This window comes from Erithacus rubecula (genome assembly GCF_903797595.1).
Source record: "Erithacus rubecula genome assembly, chromosome: 13".
Taxonomy (NCBI): domain Eukaryota; kingdom Metazoa; phylum Chordata; class Aves; order Passeriformes; family Muscicapidae; genus Erithacus; species Erithacus rubecula.
Genome location: NC_136665.1, coordinates 1,753,304 through 1,759,886, shown reverse-complemented (window position 1 = coordinate 1,759,886; position 6,583 = coordinate 1,753,304). Strand labels below are relative to the sequence as shown.

The 6,583-nt window shown below is 57.0% G+C and overlaps 1 protein-coding gene and 1 long non-coding RNA gene across 2 annotated transcripts in view; one reads left to right on the top strand and one right to left on the bottom strand.

Moving 5' to 3' along the window:
• Nucleotides 1-6,583, top strand: part of LOC306807311 (uncharacterized protein) — a 1,031,843-nt gene that overhangs the window by 64,105 nt on the left and 961,155 nt on the right. The window lies entirely within an intron of this gene.
• On the bottom strand, nucleotides 4,875-6,506 carry LOC306807344. The gene is made up of 3 exons (XR_013775701.1): nucleotides 6,430-6,506; nucleotides 5,877-5,984; nucleotides 4,875-4,970 (listed from the first exon to the last, which is right to left on the bottom strand). It is a non-coding gene; the product is annotated as an uncharacterized lncRNA (long non-coding RNA).

Sequence of the window (6,583 nt, the reverse complement as noted above, 5' to 3'; positions counted from 1 at the left end):
TTACCAGGGCCCTCCCTTCTACAGTAAGCTGCCCTTACTGATCTACCCCAAGACTGGGAAATTTCAGGGGATCTCAGGGTGTGCATGGCCCATGGGGCACATTCGGCTCCCTGTGAGCTGATGGCAAAGGCCTTCCTGCAGAGGCTGGGGAGAAGCTGCAGCCAGGCCAGGCTGGGAAACAGCCCTGCAGGGTGTGACAGCAGCAGCGGGGCAGCGAGGCTGCCATGGATCCCCTCCCGCTGTGCCGGGCACGGCATGTCCAGATGTGCAGGGAAAGCCCCCGGCTGCTGAGTGTCAGGAGAAGGCTGAGGGAAATGCACCCACCACGGCGTCTCTCCAGATCACTCAGCATCTGGTCCAGAAGTCTCTCTGCATCCAGCAATTTCTTGTCTTCCATGTCTGCGTTATCCCAACTAGATGAACCTGAATGGAAAGTAGTTCCATTTCTGATTCAGGCTGCTGGGGCAGTGGGTGCATTGAGTGCTCCAAGTCACTCCCCCAGCTCTGCCTTCCGCTCAGGAGCAGGGGCAGAGGCAGCACGTGCCTCCAGTGGCCACACACTGGGATGGAAGAGCCTCTCTCAGGGCAGTCAGCAGACAAAAGACGCCCTGGTGCTGCCAGCAGCTCTGAACCCAACTGCTGCCAGGTTCAGGGCTTGGCAGTGGCAGTGGGACCAGCTCAGGCTGCCTGGAGCCAGCAAAGGAGCCACACAAGGCACAGCCCTGGGCCCTTTCCTTCCCTCTCTTGCTCTTCTGTGTGGATGCACAGAGGACATGGAAGGAGACACTGGCATTGCACATGGGAAGAGCATTGACAGCTAAATGCTCCTTCCTCCAACTGACAGAGATCCTGTGGGATCACCCAGGGCTCCAGAAGGGAGCAGGGCAAGGTTTCCAGAATCCCTGAACCCCGAGATGATCTTAAGTGAAGCGGCACCTGAGTGAGCCCTTGCTGCACTGAGAACTATTTTACTGTGAGGAAAGGGATGCTGAGAATTTGCCTCCATGAAATCTCAAATGATCAAAACTCTCATCCATCCTAGCTGCTGGATCAACATTCTCAGCTTGCTCATCTAGAAGGGAGCGCAGATCAGAAGCATTTCCATGGTGTGCTGGGATCCCCTTCATCCTTAGGGAGGGAATTGGGCTATGCAATCAGGTCGTGTAAGGCTGTGTGAGCCAGATGAGAATGGACATGGCCAACACTGCAGAGGGGCCTAGGGAGCTCTGGGCTGGCTCTGGTCACTCTGCACACTCTTTCCATGGCCTGTGCAACATCCCTGGATGGATGACTGGAGCAGCCCAGGGCCCCTGTGTGCTCACTCCCTCCCACAGAGGAAAGCCTTCCTATAGCCCTATGCAAAACCATTCCCAACGCTTCCTGGGGAGAAGGGAGCGCTGTCCCGGGAAAGGGGAGCCAGGCCGCCGGCTCACCTGCTCCCCGCGCTGGCCACGGAGCTGCCTGGGCAGCCCTGGCAGGCAGGGCCACAGCCAGGAGGAGCAGGAGGAAGAGGCGCAGAGCAAGGGCCATGGTGCCTTGCCCTCTGCCAGTGCCGCAGCTCTTGCTGCCACCGCTGTCCCAATGTCAGCACCACTGCCGCCGCTGCTGCCGCAACAGTTGTGCTCCAGGACTGACTGCTCGGTGCCTGTGGTGCTGTGCAACCCCGGGGCTCTGGGACCTCTGTGACCTCAGAGCCTGCTGTGACCTCAGCCTGCTGTGACCTCAGCCTGCTGTCACCCCAGAGCCTGCTGTGACATCATGGCCTCTGCTGTACCCCCACAGTGTACCCCCATCTGTACAAATGGCCTGCCCTGACTGTAAATGGTTTGCTTCATTAAAGGGCCATTGATTAGCAAAATCTTTGTTTTGCCTGCTGACACTGCTGGTCAGGCTGTGTCTCTGGAAATGCTCTTGATGGCTTCCTGTAAAAATGGGGAACAAAGAGGCATGTACCCCCTTATGTGTCCAACAGAGATAGCTTTATTACAGAATTCACCCACTTTTGTACCTTCAATTTCAACCAGACAAACCAAACCTTTAGAGAAGATGGGCAGCCATTGGCTGGCTCAGCTGCAATCTGTCTATGCATCATTTCCACCAGTCTGCGGCCCATTCAAATGCTGTCCACACATTCCTTCTCAAAACTGCCACTCACCTCCAGCCAACTTCCAACTTCCCGTCCTGCAGCTGAGCCTTCCCCACAGGGCCTTCTGGTGAACATAACCCTTAGCAACTTTAACATAAATTTTCTGATATGCCCAATATTCTATATTTTCCTGGGCTTGGCCGTAGAGAAGTTCGAAGTCCAGGTCCAGATGATGCCATTGATGGAGATGTGTCCTGAGACCAGGGATGCTCAGCATGGGCTGCCCCAACCCCCTCGGGGCCCCTGGTCACAGCAGCCCCTGCCTGGCTCCTGCCTGCCCACACTGTGGGCATCCATGGCTGCTCCTGGACATGGAGCTCAGCCAGTGCTGGTGTTGTGTGGGCTTTGCTGGTGGTACAACACGGACACTGGGGTGAAAGCTGTATCTCTTTATTGGAAAAGACGAGCTGGTTTTGGAAGCTCTCACTGAAGGTCCAGTTGAGCACTTTGAAATCCTTTCCTGGGTGTTTCATCTTCGGTCATGTGTGAAGGCCTGGTCCTCAATGTACCACAGAGGTTGGTGGTGCAAATAAAAATTGGTCAGACTCAGAGCTGCTGCTGTGGCTGTAGAGATCACGGGACCAACCACCAGCTTCCAGCTTTTCTTCAAGGGCTCTCCTGTGCAGAGAGCAGTGTCTGAGGCCCCAGCTGCCCCTGGCACACAGGGAGCCTAGTGCCCAGCAGGGCCCAGAGCTGGCAAGGCTCCCCAGCACGGCTGGAGCTGCTGGCACAGCTTGGCCCAGCTGGACAGCTGCCCCTCAAGACTCTGGCCAGCAGGGGATGGCTCTGGGCAGGGTCCCTGGCCAGGAGCAGCCCCAGAGCGCCTCTGCCTTTCAAGGGCAATCTGGGCCCCGCTCTTTCTCCTCCCCACCTTGCTCTGCCTCTGCCCGCTGCTCCTGGGGCTGCTCTTGGCCACGCAGCCTCAGCGGGAGCCAGCACTGGCTGCAGCCCCAGCGGCTCCCCGGGACAAGGCCCAGCAATTGGGAGGCCAATGAAAGCACTGGGCAGCAGCAGAACCCTCAGCAGAGTTATGTGGACAACCACTGACCATGCACAACTCCACAGCAACCTCACTGGGAATGATTCCTGGCTATCATCAGCTGTAAAAGAAGCTGGAGGATGGAGATCAACAACAACAACTTACTGTTTCCTTCCCTTGTACCACTGGAACCCGAGATAGCACAAGACCATGGCAAGTGGCACAGTGATCAGTGTCACTACAGTGCCTATCATGCAGGACTTGTGCTCATCCTGGGGGCAGAAAATTCTTGGGGTGCTCGATGGATTCTTGGCATCTGCATCGGACTTCCCAAGCACTTCTGAGGGAGAAATGGAATGTCTGAGCCCGTGCTGTGTTCCACTGCTGAGCTGGCAGCTCGCTGGATACAGCCAGGACACTCTCTGTTTCCCCAGAGCTGGGGCCTGGGGCACCTTGGCCCCCCTGGCACAGGCTGTGCCACCCAACAAAGCCCAGAGGGCCGGGAGGAGAGCCCGGGGGCAGCGCAGCTGCTTGGGCAGTGGCTCCTTCCAGGGACCCAGGCCCAAGCCAGCCCTGAGCAGCCACTGCCAGCCCCGAGCCTCCCTGTCCCGTGACAGCTGCCCCAGCCCCAGGGGACACAGTCAGGCCCTGTCAGGACCCAGTGCAGCCCCTGCCCAGTCAGGAGCCAGGGCTGGCTGTGGCCCTGGGCTCATGGCAGGGCTCCTGCTCGGGGCTGCTCCTGTGCCTTGGGCCTCTGGGCACTCAGGGCAGCTCCGGGAGCAGCTGCAGCAGGAGGGACCTTGGTGCACGAGTCCCCTTTCCCAGGGGAACGAGCTCCAGAGGCCTCCAAGCCGAGGCACCTCCAGCTTTGGCTGCTGCTGGGCCATGCATGGGCCTGGCACAGCAATTACCTCCTGTGCCTGTGATTGTTCCTGGCATCTCCTTCTTTCTTTCATCAGGGGCTGGCACAGAGCTATTGCTTCCTCCAGGATATGGCAGCATCTGCACATTCTTTTGCTTCATTGCTTGAGAAAGAAAAAGGGACAACTGGATCAGATGGAACCATTCCCATTCAGGGTGGTGGCATGTTCAGGAGGCATTGATTGTGTAATTCATGGATAAGGATCAGGAAAAGACCCAGACTCTTGAGGCTGTGACAGGGCTCTCTCTTGTCCCAACCACCACCTGTTCTGGTCTACATCAAGAACAGGAAATTTCAGGGGATCTCAGGATGTGAATGGCCCATGGGGCACATTGGGCTCCCTGTCAGCTGATGCCAGAGGCCTTCCTGCAGAGGCTGGGGAGAAGCTGCAGCCAGGCCAGGCTGGGAAACAGTCCTGCAGGGTGTGACAGCAGCAGCAGGGCAGTGAGGCTGCCATGGATCCCCTCCCGCTGTGCCGGGCACGGCATGTCCAGATGTGCAGAGAAAGCCCCCGGCTGCTGAGTGTCAGGAGAAGGCTGAGGGAAATGCACCCACCACGGCGTCTCTCCAGATCACTAAGCATCTAGTCCAGTGACCTGCTAGGATCCTGCCATGTTGTCAATGATTATGCTATGAATGGAAGCTGAGAAGTTACCTGCAGTAGCACCCAACAGATCCAAACCATCTTGCACCGAACCGCCTTGAGAAGCCTTCCCAGGAACCTCACCTAGAATGCAGCACAGATCAGAATAATTTCCATGGTGTGCTGTGATCCCCTTCTGCCTTGGGGAGCTGGGCATTGCAAGGGAAGGAACTGCACCCACCATGGCGTCTCTCCAGATCACTCAGCATCTGGTCCAGAAGTTTGGTTGCCTCCAGGGATTTCTTGTCTTCCATGTCTTGGGCCTTGCCTGTTGGAGAACCTTAAATAAAAGTAGTTCCACTTCATGTGGATGGATCCCAAAAAAGCAGTGCTCAGCTTGAGAGGTCAGCAGGGACGTAACTCAACAGCCACAGAAGCTTCAGTGACCTGCTTCCTGCCATGTTGTCAATGAGGGAAAGTTGAGAAATTACCTCCAGATGCACCCAACAGTTCCAAACCATCTTCCACTGAACCGCCTTGAGAAGCCTTCCCTGGAATGTCACCTAGAAAGGAGCACAGATCAGAAACAATTCCATGGTGTGCTGAGATCCCTTTCTCCCTTAGGGAACTGAGCACTGCAGGGGAGTCAGTAAGGCTGTAGGAGCCAGATGTGAATGGACATGGCCAGAGCTGTAGAGGGGCCTGGGGAGCTCTTGTCTGGCTCCTGGTCACGCTGCACACACATTGCAGGCACTCTGCAACAGCCTTGTGTGGTGGCTAGAGCAGCACAGGGCACATGGGGGTCTCTCACTCCTCCAGCAGAAAGTCTGGTTAAAGCACTGGGAAAAGTGCAGCAGGCAGTGCCACAGCCATACCTCCCAACCTTCCTCCTGCTCTCTCTCCCTCTCTCCCAACCTTCCTCTCTCTCGCCATCCCTCTTTGCTCTGGAACAGCTCCCCCAGCCCCATGGGATAGAGTCAGGCCCTGTCAGGACACACTGGAGCCCTGATCTCCCCCTCTGCCCTTTCCTCAACATGGGCACCCCTTGCAGCCCCTCCCAGGTTTTAGGCAGTGTCTCCCACAGAGGGAGCCCAGCAGGACTGCTCAGTACCCGAGTGCCCTGAGCCTGCTCGGGATAATTCCTCTGGGCTGTGCCGCTCTTGTGCGGGCTGTGCCCGCTCTGCCCAGAAGCAGAGATGGCAGCTCAAGGCTCAGCAGGGCTCAGGCCCAGAGGCACAGCAATTACTTCCTGTCACTGTGCCTGGCATGGCCTCCTTTCCTGCAGCAGAGGCTGGAACAGAACCACTGCCTCCTCGGGGAAATGCTTCCTTCAGGCCAGTTTTTCCTTTCATTGCTGGATAAAGGGACAACAGGATCAGATGGAGCCGTTCCCCATTAGGGAGGTGCCATCCTAAGGAGGCAATGCTTGTCAAAATCATGGATATGGATCAGGATATAATAGAAATTTTCTGGATTTACCAGGGCCCTCCCTTCTACAGTAAGCTGCCCTTACTGATCTACCCCAAGACTGGGAAATTTCAGGGGATCTCAGGGTGTGCATGGCCCATGGGGCACATTCGGCTCCCTGTGAGCTGATGGCAAAGGCCTTCCTGCAGAGGCTGGGGAGAAGCTGCAGCCAGGCCAGGCTGGGAAACAGCCCTGCAGGGTGTGACAGCAGCAGCGGGGCAGCGAGGCTGCCATGGATCCCCTCCCGCTGTGCCGGGCACGGCATGTCCAGATGTGCAGGGAAAGCCCCCGGCTGCTGAGTGTCAGGAGAAGGCTGAGGGAAATGCACCCACCACGGCGTCTCTCCAGATCACTCAGCATCTGGTCCAGAAGTCTCTCTGCATCCAGCAATTTCTTGTCTTCCATGTCTGCGTTATCCCAACTAGATGAACCTGAATGGAAAGTAGTTCCATTTCTGATTCAGGCTGCTGGGGCAGTGGGTGCATT